The sequence below is a fragment of the Sorex araneus genome, chromosome 1 (genome assembly GCF_027595985.1).
Source record: "Sorex araneus isolate mSorAra2 chromosome 1, mSorAra2.pri, whole genome shotgun sequence".
In the NCBI taxonomy this organism is placed as follows: domain Eukaryota; kingdom Metazoa; phylum Chordata; class Mammalia; order Eulipotyphla; family Soricidae; genus Sorex; species Sorex araneus.
The window spans coordinates 68766538-68784076 of NC_073302.1; positions in this window are offsets into that span (position 1 = coordinate 68766538).

A 17539-nucleotide genomic window follows, 5' to 3' on the forward strand; every position below is an offset into this window, starting at 1 on the left:
TTCTAGTATAAACCATCACAGCCCCCACACTCTACCAGTGTCCCAGTGTCCCTCCCCATTTTACCCTTCCTCTCTCCCAGAACCACCCTTTCCAACATCCTACTGAAGACCAGTAAAGAATAGACTTTAAAATAAAAATCTAATAATTTCCCCCCAGGATTTAAATTAAAGTAAGGTGAATACAAATGTAAGGGTCTACTAGATAACTCAATAATCAAAATAATGTAGCAGTGTAGCACTGTCGGCCCATTGTTTATCGATTTGCTCGAGCGGGCACCAGTAACGTCTCTATTGTGAGAGTTGTTACTGTTTTTGGCATATCGAATATGCCACGGGGAGCTTGCCAGGCTCTGTCGAGTGGGCGAGATACTCTCGGTAGCTTGTCGGGCTCTCCAATTTTAGTATATGTGCTGCCAAAGTGAGCACTTGCCGGGCTCTCAGTAAGGAACGGAGGAATCTAATCCAGATCAACCATGTGCAAGGCAAACGCCCTACCCCTTGTGCTATTGCTCCAGTCCTAATCAAAATAATAAATGCTTTAATTTTTTGAAAGTCTTTTCAAAGTCTTGTTTAATTCAGTGATTGATAACTGTGGAGGCAACTGAATACAGACAATAGAAGGAGCCTTGTTTCTTGGTCTTTTCTCCATTGGACAATATCAGTAACTTCCTCCATCTTGACTTGGAGCAGTTCCTCTGAAAGCTTGAGTTCTTCCTTGGTCTTAGACTTTCGAACCTCAGCGAAGTCAGTTAAGGGATACTTGTAAGCCTTGTTTGTATATGTTTCATTAGAATTCACTTGTTTTTGTGAAACATTTACAAAGGTCTTGAAAATACATAAACCCTGGACATGGTATCTTAGTACTTTATAGATGAAAGTATAGACCTTGGGATAGACAAAGAGTTGTCACTGAAAATTGTCTTAAGCTTTATATATATGCAGTTTTAAGACAATTACATTGCTATAAAAATGCATCACTTGATATCCCACCTTCTAGTTATTAAATGTGGTGGAATATTCCATAATTCCAAAAATATTACACTGAATTAATAACTTCTTATTTCAGACTCTGCCTTTCATTCCTTCTTCTTACCTTTCTATAGGCTTCTACCATGTCAAATAAAAGTTATTACAATAGACTTTCATTTTTTTCTTACCTAAAGTTTTTCTCTTCCTTAAGAGACAACAGGCAAAATGAATATTTTTATCCTTTCTAATAACGGAGTATTATTATATTGTGTGTCTATGTATCCTACCTTTTTATCCACATATCTACTGGGCATTTGGGAAAAAAATGTCAAAATTTTTAATCCAAACAGATCTGATAGTTCTATGCCAAGTCATGCTGGAGCCTGAGGCCCCAAAATAGCTGTATGTCCCTAGATACATGTTTTTATTTAACATTTTATGATTGTTTTCCAGAACATTGAGGTACTTTAAAATATTTAAAACTTTAAAAGCCAGTGCATTAAAACATACATTATTTTAATTTTAAGTATTTAATTTAATAAAAATGTTATAATTTTGCTCTTATCTTTAATGAGTATAAGGGCATTAATCCAATAATATTTTTAAAATATATTTCTTGTTTGAATGAATTTACTTATATAACTATTTACTGCCTAGAATGCCCTTGCCCAAATGTGTATAACTTATATCACTTGTCATCCTGTTGATCTTTGATTTACTCGAACAGGTATCAGTAACATCTCCATTCATCACTGTCTCGTACTAGTGTAGCCCATGGGCCTCTGCTCGATCCAGGAACATGAAGAGCCTCAAACTGTTCATTCAGGGTTTTGACAAAGAAGTCTGACCTGGGCAGACTTGCAGTCTTTTGCCATCCCGTGGAATCCAGCTGGTAACAGCTCTAGTCCATTGGTCATCTCTAAATCGCATTACATGTCCAGCCCAAATGATTTTCGATGCCTTGGCAAAGGAGATAGCGTCCCTGGTTCTTGATCATAGATGGAGGTCAGAACTCCAGATTCCTTCTCTCACTTGAGTGAAATATGAGACTCAAAGCATAGCTCTTTCGATTCCTCTTTGAGATACCCGAATAGCGTTCTCATCCTGTTTTCCTAGGGCCCAGGTCTCTGAGGCGTATGTTAGTGCAGGAAGAACAGTGGAGTCAAAAACATGTGCCCGGAGCCGGAGTTTCTTCGTCCTCTTAACAACTTTTTTGACGCTCTTGAAGGCGTTTCACACTGCTCTCTTCCTCCTGCGCACTTCTGGTACCAAGTTGTTCCTCATGTTGAGTTCTCGACCCAGGTACACATAGCTGCTGCATTTGGAGATGTTCGTTCCATTGAGAGTAAATGGAACATCAGGGACTAGTTCGTTTCTCACATTGTCTTGGTAAGATTCAGCTGCAGTCCTACCTTTCCACACTCGAGGTTGAAGTCGGCCAGCATTTGTGCCACTTGGCTAATGTTTGGTGTTTTTAGAACAATGTCATCAGCAAAGTGGAAGTGGTGTAGTTGCAGACTGTCTATTTTCACTCCCATTCCTTCCCATTCCAGTCATCGCATGATGTTCTTGAGGGTGGCACTGAAGAGTTTCGGTGAAATGGTATCACCCTGCCGAACCCTGATCTTTATATCGATGATCACTTCTTTGTAGAATGGTGAGATCCTGGTGGTGAACCTGCAATACAGCTCTCAGAGGATCCTGACGTAATGCCCAAATGTATTCCAAATAAATAGTTGCATATTTTACTTTTGGTGAGCTACCCTCTCCTGTCCTCTGTACTCCAAATTAGGCAGTTTTGACTCTTCCTTTGTGTTTTTCACTGTAACCTATACCGTCTCTATCAAACAACTTGCAGAATACCAGGTATATGTATTTTATATTTGTCTTCCATTATAATAGTTTCTTCAGAGCAAGCATTGTTCTTATTCATTCTCATTAATTCTTCAGTGAAACATGCATTGTGTGCAACTCCACAGGTATTTAATAATATTTGTTTTATGACTAAATAATTGAATGACATAGGAGAAATGTGTCAAGCTTTAAAAGAAAAGAAATAAAAAGTGAGACATCATCCAAAAAATACTCATTGCCTCTGAAAATTATGCAAAATAAAAATTAGCAAATTTCTAAATAAGCTTCAACACAAATATTTAAGATGTAAAACATGCTTTATTAGTTCCACAATATACAAAGAAGATAGTAGCATATAAAGTAATGATTATTCAATTAAATGTTTATATTGTGCCATTAAGTCAACTCAACCAAACTTCTCTATACAGATTTATAACATTATAGCAGTAAGTATTAAATATATAACATTCAATGTGATAACATTTTAATATATGTAAGAAAAAGTAGGAAGCCTCTCAAAGCACAAGCTCATAGAGCTCAAGAATAATGAAATAACCTTGTTTCTGTGTTCAGTAATGGTTCATATGATCACTATGTCAGCAGATTACAGATAAATTCTGAGTGGCATCTTTAGGAAATGGCTCCTACTACATTGGTTTCTAATCATCAAAGCCTGAACACTAAATGAGAATTTGGTATGATATCATATATAAAATATAGATAAATAGATATTGTTTGTTTGTTTTTTGGCCTTATACTATAGCATACTCCTAGCTCTATGCTTAGGGGTTCAAAAGTCAATACTGGAGGTTCTCAGGGGACCATATATGGTTCCAGGAATCAAACTAGGGTTGGTAACAATCAAGGCAAACACTTTAAGCCCTGTAATAATCTCTTTGAATTACATTACTCGTATTTATTAATATGCTTTTCTGAAAGTTAAAACTGTGTCAATTTAAAGAATGAATACCACTAAAATTGGCATGAAATCACAAAAATCCCCCTGTAAGCAATCCTGAAGAAACAAAAAAAAAGTAGACAGAAGACAAGATGTTTCATAAATTTAAATAATACTACAAAACTATCATAATGAAAACCGTATGGCACTGCTTTTATTTCTATGACAGCAGGTTGTCAGACAAATAAAATAGAACCGAAAGTTCAGAATTAAACACTTACACATTGACAGTTAAATTATGACAAAGAAACCAAGATCATTAAAGTGGAGTAAGAAAATCCTCATCAAAATATGGTGCTCTGAAAACTGGTCATCCACAAACAAATTATGAAAATTTGATCTTACTTCTCACTATAGAAAATAGATAATTCAAGATAGAGTAAAGAATTTTATGTTAAGCCCAATCAATAAAAACACAATGAGAAAAACACAGATAGGACTCTCCATAGCAGATTAAGATTTGTCTTCAAAAATTTGATTTCTGTTGGCAAAGAAAACAAAAGCAAAAATAAGAAAATAAAATGTTTCTGTGGTAGGTAGGGAAATAACAGTTCAAATTATAAAACACAGTACTGAATGGAAGAAAATAGTCACACACTATACATCTGACAAGGGACCAATATCCAAGATATGTTAAGTACGCACAAAACTCAACAACACCAACACTATCAAAAATGAGAATAGGAGCTGAAAAGACATTTACTAAAGAAGATTCACAGTTGGCAGTATCCACAGGATAAAGAGTCAAAGTTCTCATCATCATTGATAACCAGGGAAATTTAAATCAAAGCAACAATCAGCTATGACCTATATATAGGAAGAATGGCCTATATATAAAAAGGCCAGAAACAATCAGTGCTGGCAGGGATGCAGTGAAAAAGGGAAACTTCATGAACTGTGTGGGATTGTAAATTGATTCTGCCTCTATGGAAGACAGTCTGAAGAAATCACAAAAAAATTGAAACTGGAATTGCCATGTGATCCTGTAATTCCACTTCTTTATATCTATATCACGAACATGAAACACGAGATCAGAAAGATATCGTGTTTCTGATCTTTTATGCAATTATGTTTATTTCAGCACAATTCACAGTACTGAAGGTCTGGAAACAGCCTAAATGCCTAAGCATAGATGAATGGATAAAGAAGTTGTGGTAGATATTCATAATGGAATACTACTCAGCTATGAAAATGAGAAATTTTACATTTGCCACAAGGATAGAACTAGAGGTACTATGTTAATAAAATAAGTCAGAACAAAGATAAATATTGATGGTTTTACTTGAATGTGGACTATAAAGAAAACAAGTGATGGAATAAGCAGTGTTCATTGAACACAAATTCTTACATTCTAACACTAGAAATAAGGAACCAAAGCCACTGGGGTGGTGGAAGGGGTGGTAGTAAGGAGTTCAAAGGTAGGTGGGAAGGGAACTAGAGACAGTGGTGGAGGGACATTGGTACTTTGGTCATATACAGTTAAAGCAACACTATATGCCTAATGCAAAACATTAACCACATTATCAATTGTTAATATATTATCTCAATAACAATAATAGCAAGTAAATTGAAAGTTTAAAGAACATGTTTCAGTGAAAACAAAATGCTATTGGAAGCATAGAGTCACATAGTCTTTGTCATTTGACTCTATTTCTCAGCTACTGGCATGAACTGATTTTATCTACAGGAGTTTTATAAAATGCACCTTTTCTTGCTTTTACTCCCATTGAGAATAGGGAAACAAGTTTGGATCTCATGGATATAAGAACAATTTACTTCTGTCAAATTTAGTCATTAAATTGCAGAATATTCTATATAGTATCAATAACTAGGGATGTTTTGACCAGTTCTTTAAACTCTATTGTAGCACAGCATCCACAAATTGCTACTTTCATGCCATTTTAATGTCTGTTCTTCAGGACTCCCATTTTAACAATGTACAGAACTAATTTACAGAAAACTGAGCTTATTGAAGTGTCACTGGTCTCTCGCTGTGGTAGCAGCATGCAAGGTGGTAAGGTAGAAATGTGAACAGCAGCTTCCACTGGTGAGGACCTGGGACCTACCTGCCTTAGCAGGTATAATTATTACCCTGAAGAATTCCAAAGGGGACTTGAATTATCATTCTATTGCCGTGGGCCAGTGTCTGCTGTAACTAGAAGCATACGACCACAAAGACACTATTTTCCAGATGAGTAAATTGTCTTTAAGCAACTCTTGCTGGCTGGAGAAATGGAAATTTAATTCATAAGAGAGAAAACGATCTTTGCTGTTATCACTGCCTTAAAGCAGTTTCAAGAAAAACTGGAAAGAAGGTAATTTGGTATCTGAGCAATTTAACTCTGGTATTCTCTCCTGAGCCAGTTGAACTAGAGTTCTTTCTAGACTCAAATCACAGGAGAGAATCACATTAGTACACATGGATGCTATAATATTTCCCCTTTAAAAATGGCTTTGATTTCATATGTTCTCTTAGCCATGCTATCTATTTTTGCTAGTTTCTTTTTTGGTGAAATTTCTCCAAAGGATTGCCAATATTTTTTGTTCTCATTTCTTCTCCTATCTTAACCCCACGCCAGATTGGTCATCACTATAACTCCTGAAACCAATTTGAGTCACCAGTGGCTAGAGTAAATTTATATTACTGTTTTCACAGGACAGTTTTCAGTTCACACATACTGTCTTGGAAGGATTATTAAAAATTTCCCTTTTACTCTGAAAAATAATGTTTTGGACTAGAGAGTGATCAATGACTTTCATCTTACAGATGTTGCTGGTTACTTCTCTGTTCCAAATCTTTCTCAGCTCCCCACACAATTTTTCTTAGTGACCTTACTTAGAAGGCTAGTACACTGCCAGGATTTAAGATTACCTCTTATGTCTCTTCTCTTTTCTATCCACATTGTCTTCTTAAATCTTCTCAGTGGATGCAATAGATTTGAGCACCACCTATATTTTAATATAGGTGGTGTTTGGGTCCCAAATGTTTACTTCTCTCTGACATTCAACCAAAAATGTCCATAACTGTAAATTTGCTAGTTCTCCTTATATATCAAATAGGTATTTCAAATTTAACATGTTCAAAGCAGATTATTTATTAATTAATTTTTAATAAGAATTTTATTTTATTGAATCACCATGTGGAAAGTTACAATGCTTTCAGGCTTAAGTCTCAGTTATACAATGCTGAAACAACCATCCCTTCACCAGTGCCCATATCCCACCACCAAAAAAAAAACTCACACAGTACACCTCTCATCCTGCCCCCCCGCCCCCCCTCCCCCGCCTTGTAACTCATAAGTTACACTTTACTTTCTGTTTACTTTGGTTACATCCAATATTTCAACACAAACCTCACTATTATTGTTAGGAGTACCCCACTAGCGTCAGACCTGCTGTGAAGAGAAATGAGGTCGCGCGGTAGCGCGGTTTTGGATTTCTGTACTTTAACAACTAAGTCCAGGGAGATTTCTTCCAGATATTGGATCATTGCAAGCTTGCAAACCCCATCTGTGGTCATCATAATATGGCGGTCACCACGCCCTTCATCCCCGGACAGGAAGAGGCAGAGAGAGAAATACCTTTCCCCTCCTGGGCAGGCACGGGGCCTCAGCTTAGTTCTCATACTGGAGACATTCTGCGAGGAGCTGCCCATGCCGAAAGTCGTTTTGCTGGGTCTGGATTCACGCTCATGCAGCTGCGTGACCCGGGATCACATCTCGGCAGCAGCCAAAGCAGATTATTTGCAGGAAGATCTTCCCGTGCAGTGTTCAGAGGGCCCAGAGATACACTTGGGTTGTATCTTGAACAACAACAATGTATTGGCTCCTCAGTTGAACCCAAATCATTTTCTCTTTGGTTTCCTTTTTTCCTGATCATTCCCCATCACAGTTTCAGGAAGTAATCTTGACTCTTAGAGTGTTTGCTATGTTCAATTTTAACATTAATTCTCTTGGCAAGAGTTTTGTCTTTTTCGGTTTGTATACAACAGTGCCAACAGCATGCTGGGAAAGACTAGATTGTTCCAGCTTTGCCATGGGGACATTTGTGGGACATTCCTTTTTGAACAATGTCCATTCCCTTTATATCCACAATATCATCTTTCCTCTAGATCCACATATTTGTGGCCAAAGGAACAACTCTGTTTTCTAAAAGGCCTAGAGCACACACAGTGGGGACTCTCCTCTTTGCCTTTGAGTTGGTCACTTTGATTCACTGTAAGAGAGCACTTCTGGCCCAAAAGAAGAAAAACTTGCATTTTTAATTCCCTTTCAGTCTGCGTCTATTCTTACATTAGGACTCCCTCTTTCACTATATGACATCACCATCTCATCAGCTTCTGAGTAAAACACTATACTTCATGGTATTACTTCAGATTTTTACATATTTCTTCATAGCCCATATCTAATCTTTGGAAACTTTTCCAAACGTGCAACCCACTGGTTGTTCTCTAACATAGTTCATGTTGTACTTTATCTTCTCCAGGACAACCAAATGATCTATCTGCTTCTGTTCTTACCCACCAAGTGGCAGCCAAAGTTTTACTTTCCATTTCTATTTCAACTTATGTTACTCTAGATCAAATCCTACAAAGACTTTCCATACAGTAATAAAGTCTGAATATCTATTACTTAGAAAATCCTGATTTCCTCTATTTCTTTTCTTTCCTTTTTAAATTTAAAAAAAAATTTAATGAATCACCATGAGATAGTTACAGACTAACAAATTCTCATGATTATATTTCAGTCATACAATGATCGCGTTCACATCCCTCTACCATTGCCCGTTCTCTACCACCAATGTTCTCAGTTCCAGCACCTCCCTGCCCCCACCGCTGCCACCTCCACCCTATCCTCCCCTGCCTCTGTGGCAGGCACATTCCCTTTTACTCTCTCTCTTTTTGGGTGTTATGGTTTGCAATACAGGTAGTAAATGGCCATCATGTTTAGTCTATAGTCTATTTTCAGCATGTATCTCCCATCCCGAGTGAGCCTTCCAGGCATCATTCACTTAGTGATCCCTTCTATATCCCAGCTGCCTTTTCCTCCACATGTGAGGCCAGCTTCCAAGCCATGGAGTGATGGAGCCTCCTGGCCCTTATCTCTATTATCTCTGGGTGTTAGTCTCCCATTATGTTACTTTATACTCCACAAATGAGCGAGTCAGATGACTAGTTAAAGAAATTTTGGTACATATACACAATGAAATACTATGCAGCTGTCAGAAAAGATGAAATTCGCATATAAGTGGATCAACAAGGAGAGTAACATGCTAAGTAAATGAGTCAGAGAGAGAGACAGGGACAGACATAGAAAGACTGCACTCATTTTGTGGTTTCCTCCATTTCTTTGGATTAATTTCTTAGCATTTTAATTCATGCTTTCTTTGTCTGTCTGGAGTGGCATATATGTTAAAGCCCCAGAAGTGTTGGTCTTGTACTTCCTCAAACCCAGAAAACCTTTCCTCTGGGCTTCCTAAAATCTTTATTTCTTATTGTCATCAGATCTGACCTCCTGACTAATGTAGCATTCTTCTCACTCTCTATCCCCTTACTGTTTTTTTCTTCCTAGCCTTTATCATTAATTCAAATTGTACTGCCTTTGTGTATGTTTAATTTAGTCATTAGTTTTAAAAGTAGAATAGGTCTTATCTGTCTTGCTTATGCCTCTAACTATATTGGCAATTTAGTATCATCATAATGTAATAAATGCTCAGTAAATATTTGCTGAAGAAATGAATGACTTGCAGTTTTCATTTGAAAGAATTTAGAATCCTCCTCATCTCATTGACTATCTGTTTGCCTTTGTACTTGAATCTTTATTCCAGTACCTGCAGTTGTTTTAGGTCTGGTTGAGGAACATTCCTATAGGCAAAAGTTGAAGGAGATAATTTGTAGGATAACAATGGTTTGTCCATTCAGCCTTGCCGCAGGGAACTTAGTTTACCTTACAGCAATGTCCTTTCTGCATGGACACAGAAAGACAGTAAATATTATGTTTTGTAACTTGGGAGCTGATTGACTCCAATAATATTTACTCCCGGGCATCTGCTTTCTCAACTTAGTTGCCCTTAGTTCCTAGCACCCCAAAAGCAGGAACAGACAAGGGACAGAATAGACCCAGGGCAAGCCATGAGCTACCCTGGCATTGAAATGGGCCAGGCCAAAGCGCCACAATACTCAACTATAAGTTGAGAGCATGGTGATAGACAAATGCTGTCATGATCCAGAAGTAACAATGAGACTAGGTCTCTGCTGGGGTTAGAAAGACTAAACTGGCCTGAGAACTGTGGTTTGGAAAATATAGTGAGATGTCCTCAGAAAGAACCAAACTTTAGGTTTTATATATCTCTCACTGTGCTCATACAGAATGACACTGCTAGGAATATTTGAAGTAGGTTTATTACAACTATTTAAGCGGATTGCTAGTTGAGGAAGGAAAAAAGTGACACACCCTTCTTTGGAAGCCACCCTTGAGCGGATCTCCTAATAATCTGGAGTAATCTCCTTAGATGAGATGTTGTTAATCTCCTGGAGGAGTGGTCTTACCCCTCTTTGTTTATTTGTTAATGTTCAACCCACCTTTGTGTCACCACTCTATGTGATTTCTATACAAACTAAGATTGTAGGAGAAAGTGGAAAAGACACAGAAACAGGCGGCCCTGAGCACCCCGGGCTTCCCTCCCCTTCCGACTGCCCACCGAGTGGCCGGCACGCCACCCCCAGCCCGTTGACAGCTGTCGGGTTGTGGGGAAAGGGGCGTGGCCTAATCGTCAGTGGGCGTAGCCTCATTACCAGCCGGCCAAAGCTAACGCGGCGGCAGATAATTTCCTCAACATCCTATCCAAGACTAACATCCTAGCTATTCGCAAGCAGCAGGACAATAAAACACAAGACTTCACAGAAGGATTGAAGGAAACATCTCAGTAGGAGACCAGGTTCTACAAACGGCAAGTAAAAAGGCAACCACTATTAACTGAGCCTATCCACAATCCTTTTTCGCAACAAAAGGAAACAGGGATACTCATCTTCAAGGGCCCTCTTTCATACCACCAAAACAACATGAAGAAACAGCAAAAATCCCCATTGCAAGTAGAGGACAATCAAAGGAGTCCGGAAACCTCAATGATAAAGTTGACCTCTCTGATAAAGAATTCAGAGTTGAAATCCTCAACATGTTCAATGAACTCAATGCAAAGATGGACAACTTCAAGGAAGACCTGGCGGAAACAATACATCAGACAGCCGACAAAGTATGGGAAGAAATGAGAGCAGAAATAAAAAACCTTCAAAAAGAAATGAAGGATTTGGTACATGAAATCAAAAACTCTCTGGCTGCCCTCAACAATAGGATGACTGCAGTCAAAGACAGAATCAGTATGCTTGAAGATGAGCTGCAAGAAGCCTACAGGCAACAACAAACCATGGCAAGAGACCTCAAAATAGCTCTAGCCAGAATCAGAGTCCTAGGAGATGATTTAAAGAGGAACAACATTAGAATCATTGGACTACCAGAAACACAGGGAACCAACCCCAACGAAAAAGACACAGTCAAACAAATCATTGCGGAAAACTTCCCACAGCTGGACAATGCGGGCATACAGATTCAAGGCGCCTGAAGGGTGCCAGCTAAAAGAGATCCTAACAGAAAAACCCCAAGACATATCATAGTTACAATGATGGACATCATCCAGAGAGACACAATACTGCAAGCAGCAAGTTCCAAGAAGGAAATCACATACAAAGGAGCACCCCTTAGACTCACAGCAGATCTATCAGAGGAAACCCTCCAAGCTCGAAGGCAATGGTGGGATATAGTGAAAAAACTCAATGAAATCAACGCTTCACCAAGAATACTTTATCCGGCTAAACTCTCATTCAAACTAGAAGGAATCATACACTACTTTGGGGATAAACAACAGCTCAGGAACTTCATAGACTCAAAAACCAAACCTAAAAGAAGCACTAAAGGGGCTATTGTAAGACAAGAACAACCCCTACAAGCACAACAAACCCTTGCACAAAGATAGCTCAAAATCCCATAACAATAATCTCCCTTAATGTCAATGGTCTGAATTCACCAATTAAGAGACACAGACTGGCAAAATGGATTCAGAGACTGAACCCAACATTCTGCTGCCTGCAAGAAACACATCTGAATAGCCAGAACAAAAACAGACTCAAAGTCAAAGGATGGAAAACAATCCTGCAGGCAAACAACTCCCTCAAGAAAGCTGGGGTGGCTTTACTAGTATCAGACAACATAGACTTCAGGTTGAAAAAGATTAGAAGGGATAGTGAAGGCCACTTTTTATTAATCACGGGATGTGTACATCAGGAAGAAATCACACTCCTAAATGTCTACACACCCAATGAGGAACCAGCTAAATACCTACAACAGCTGCTAAGAGACCTTGAGAAGGACATCTCGAGCAACACAATAGTAGTTGGAGACTTCAACACCGCTCTGTCTCCTCTGGACAGATCAAGAAGATTAAAACTCACCAAGGAAATACTGGATTTGAAGGAAGAAATGGAAGAGAGAGGGCTAATAGATCTATACAGGGCTTTATATCCCCCCAAAAAGGAATACACATTCTTTTCCAGTGCACATGGAACATTTTCCAGATTAGACCATGCGCTGGGTCACACAGCATACCTCAACAGAATCAACAAGATAGACATTGTACCAGCTATCTTTTCAGACCATGATGCACTGAAGATAAAACTTAATCGTGGACAGATGCAGAAAACCAAATCAAACACCTGGAAATTAAATAGCTCGATATTGAACAATGAGTGGGTCAGGAAGGAAATCAAGGAAGAAATCAAAAGTTACCTAGAAACAAATGAGAATGAAGACATGAGCTACCAGAACCTGTGGGACACAGCTAAAGCCGTTTTAAGGGGAAAATTTATAGCTCTGCAAGCATATCTCAGGACGGAAGAAAGGGCCCACATAAATAACTTGACTTCACAGCTCAAGACCTTAGAAAAGGACCAACAAAAAGAGCCCAAACCAGGCAGAAGGAAAGAGATAATAAAACTTAGAGCAGAAATACACCCCCAAATATATGATCATCTAATCTTTGATAAGGGAGCAAGAAATGTGAAGTGGAGCAAGGAAAGCATGTTTAACAAATTGTGCTGGCAAAACTGGACAGCTACATGCAAAAAAATGGTCTTAGACCTCCATCTATCACCATGTAGAAAAATCAGATCAAAATGGATTAAAGACCTCAACATCAGACCAGAATCCTTAAGGTACATTGAAGATAAGCTCGGCAAAACCCTCCATGACATTAAAGCCAAAGGTATCTTCAAAGCTGACACGCCACTGGCCAAGCAAGTGAAAACAAAGATAAATAAATGGGACTATCTCAAACTAAGAAGCTTCTGCAACTCAAAAGAAACAGTGACCAAAATACAAAGACAATTCACAGAATGGGAAAGGATATTTATGCAATAACCATCTGATAAAGGGTTGATAACTGGTTGAACTCCACAAGAAGAAAACAGCCAACCCGATCAAAAAATGGGGTGATGAAATGAACAGAAAGTTTTCCAAAAAAGAATTCCAAATGGCTGAGAGGCACATGAGAAAATGTTCAACATCACTAATCATCAGGGAGATGCAGATCAAAACAACAATGAGATGTCATCTCACACCACAGAGACTGGCCCACATCCCCCAAAACAAAAGCAACCGGTGTTGGCGTGGATGTGAGAAGAAAGGGACTCTCCTTTACTGCTGGTGGGAATGCCGACTGGCTCAGCCCTTTTGGAAAACAACATGGACGATTCTCAAAAAGTTAGAAATTGAGCTCCCATTTGACCCAGCAATACCACTGCTGGGAATATTTCCCGGAGAGGCAAAAAGGTATAGTAGAGATGACATCTACATATCCATGTTCATTGCCGCTCTGTTTACAATAGCCACAATATGGAAAAAACCAGAGTGCCCAAAAACAGATGATTGGCTAAAGAAACTCTGGTATACACAATGGAATACTATGTAGCTGTCAGAAAACATGAAGTCATGAAATTTGCATATAAGTGGATCAACATGGAAAGTATCATGCTGAGTGAAATGAGTCAGAAAGAAAGAGACAGATATAGAAAGATCGCACTCATATGTGGAATATAAAGAAGCTGAGAGGTACAAGCTTACAATGTTGCGATTCCTGGCAGACATTTCTCTGGACTTAGTTACTAAAATACTAAAGTACAGAAATCCAAAACTATGCTGCTGCTAGTGCGGCCTCCTGACCTCATATCTCTTCATTCTCAGCAATGGAAAACAAATTACCAAATGCTTTCTTTTCAGCATATCGACTTTAGGGGGGAGAAACTCCAAATCAATAATAGTGAATTTTTTGTTGAAATATTGAATGTAATCAAAGTAAAGTGAAAGTAAAGTGAAATTTACCAGTTACACATGCGGGGTTGGGGGCTGGGGAGGTGGGGGGAAGGGGGGAGATATATCGTGATTCTTGGTGGTGGAATATGTGCGCTGGTGAAGGGATGGGTGTTTGAGCATTGTATAACTGAGACTTAAACCTGAGAGCCTTGTAACTTTCCACATGGTGAATCAATAAAAGAATTAAAAAAAAAAGACACAGAAACAGGGAGAAGACACAGAAAGAAGAGGGAAGACACAGAAGGAAGACAGAAGACACAGAGGAGAGAAGACACAGAAGCAGAGCACAGAGCGAAAGAGAATCATTGGAGCCAAAAACAGGGGAAAGAAAGCACAAAGCGAGTGAGAAGTGAGAGCGAGTGGGGCTGCAGAGACTGAAGCAGAAAGGCTCCAAAGAGAGAGATCGGAAGAAGAGAGATCAGAAGAGACCAGAGGAAAGATGACAAAGAGAGGTCAGAAGAAACCAGAGGAGAGACTACAGAGACAGAGACAAAGATAGAGAAACAGACAAAAGAGAGCACAGTGGCACACACAGAAGCAGAGCACAAGGAGGAGCCATCCCAATCCAGTCCAAACACAGTGGCTCCAGAGCACCAAACGTGAGCAGAGAGAGAGAGAGAGAGAGAGAGAGATGCCCCAGAGCTCGCAAACAACACAACACACACATCACCCTGTTCCTCGCACACGCATGCGTTTGTCTTTTTTACAATAATCAATCTTATTTAGCCTCAGAAGAGCTACACACTAGAATGCCTGATTTTCCTGTTTCTCCTTAAGACAGTCAAGCCTACTCATGTTGAACTATAAAGACAACATGGACATCCTACTTGTGAATCACCCTAGTTTTCCTTTGCTGATTCCTCATGTAATATATATTACATTAAATATATATTTATATATTACATTACATATACATATATATTTCATTACTATAAAAATATAGTGAAACCATCAGATTAACAGAAGAGTCAAAGAATATAGTGATTTACATATATAAAACATGAAAAATAAGCATGTTTAAAGATAGCAATATTTATTGAAGTTACTTCTGAGCAATCAATATCTTCTCTTCACTTGGTCCATGTAAATGTCTTACTTGAGGCCAGATGCTCAGTAAATGTCAGGCTCCAGTTTGCTTTGGTCTCTAGACCATGGTTAAGTTTACATCAGCACATTTTTACTCTCAAAGCCCTAGGCCCAGCAGCGGCTCTTTAGCTGACATTTCAGCTGGGACAAATTAAGCTCTTTGTTGATTGTATGGAGAGATCTAAGCATATAAAGTACTTGAAAATACTTTATAATATGTCATATATTGTAAGCCAAGAGCCATGTCTACTACAGTATGAAAAATGTTCATGATAGTACAATTTTTGCTATAAAAACACCAATTCAAATGAAGAAATTACAATTAGGCCTAACTCTGAACTAAATGAAATGTCATGTTGTCCTGATTCTATACTGCCAGAATCTTTTGGCTACGATTTGACTCTCCAGTAATCCCCAGAGCAGAAAGAAAGTGTCAGCAGGTAGAGCTCTTCCAAAGTAAGGTAATGGGGCTGGAGCGATAGCACAGCGGATAGGGCACTTGCTTCAAACCCGGGTTTGATTCCCAGCATCCCATATGGTCCCCTGAGCACCGCAAGGAGTGATTTCTGAGTGCATGAGCCAGGAGTAACCCCTGTGCATCACCAGGTGTGACCCAAAAAATAAACAAACAAACAAACAAACAAAAAAAGTAAGGTAATATCTGATCACTTGATGTTAAAAATTAGTAACTTTTAATGCAGTATTTAAAATTTTTGTTATAAAAAAGTGAACAATATTTTATTACAATTTGGTATAAGAATATTCATTAGAGCATTATTTACACTAGTAAAAATATCAGGATAATATAATCTATTGTTTAAGAGTAAAGAGAGGCTTCTAAAATCTGAGGGCTAGGATGAATGGAGATGTTACTGACACCGCTCGAGAAATTCGAAAATCAATGGGAGGATTGATGATGATGGTGATGATAATATTTATGAGAAGCTTGGTTAGGGGGCTGGAGCAATAGCACATCGGGTAAGGCGTTAGTCTTGCATGCAGTCAACCCGGGTTCGAATCCCAGCATCCCATATGGTCCCCTGAGCACTGCCAAGGGTAATTCCTGAGTGCAGAGCCAGGAGTTATCCCTGTGCATTGCTGGGTGTGACCCAAAAAGCAAAAAAAAAAAAAAAATAGAGGCTTGGTTAAATCATTGATGATAAATTCCTATGTATGCCTATCATCCAAAAATGCATTTTAATGTCCACATAATCACTGTCACTGTCATCCCATTGCTCATCAATGTGTTCAAGCAGGCACCAGTAACATCTCTCATTGAGAGACTTATTGTTACTGTTTTTGGCATATCCAATACACACGGGTAGCTTGCCAGGCTCTGCCGCTCGGGCCTGATACTCTCGGTAGCTTGCCGGGCTCTCCGAGAGGGAATGTCTACATAATGATTTGTGAAAATGCTTGCAATATGAAAATAATTGGATACAAAACTCTACTTAATATGAACCAAATTTGTAAACAAACATTTGGTGTATGTGTGGGTGTGGGTGTGATATAAAACACTATAAAGAAAGATACAAAAATGTTAATAATAGTTGCATCAAATAATAATTAACATTTTATATATTTTTCTTTGGTCTTATATATTTTTATAATTTCTAAACCTTGCATAAGTGTATAATACTTTTTAAATCCAAAAGATAAGCATAAATTTACATTTATTTATGTAATAATTATGTCAAATATGACTTTTTCTAAGACAAAACACAATTATTCTGCACATTTTTATTCTATCAAAAGAATAACTTTATTTTGCAGGGATCATTTTAAAGATTTGATTTAAATAAAGATTCAAGTGCTGCAGAGAAGGAAGCCATAAAAACTTTGATCCACAAGTGTGTCCACAGCAATAAAAAGATAGAATAAAGATTCCTTTTCCAAATCTAAATCCCCAGGTGCCTATTACTCATCAGGTGCTTGAGGAGTTAATTTCGAGGAAAAAAATGAGTAAGTAACACAAATTGTGACATATCTATTCTCCTGCCCCCATCTCTGAAAATATCCAGAATTTGCTTTAAAAGCTATGCAAAATGGCAAACCCCCATACAGATAAAAAGATCAAGGGAGGGAATGAAAGATGAAGCAGCAGATGAGATAATAGACAAGATAATTACAGAGCTTTAAAAGCCTTAGATTTATTTTTAAGATGTAAGAGCTCTATTTAGAAAAGCCCATAGCTAACTTTATGTGAATCTTGAATGAATTGTTCTGAAACATGTGACTGGCAATGAAATGAAGG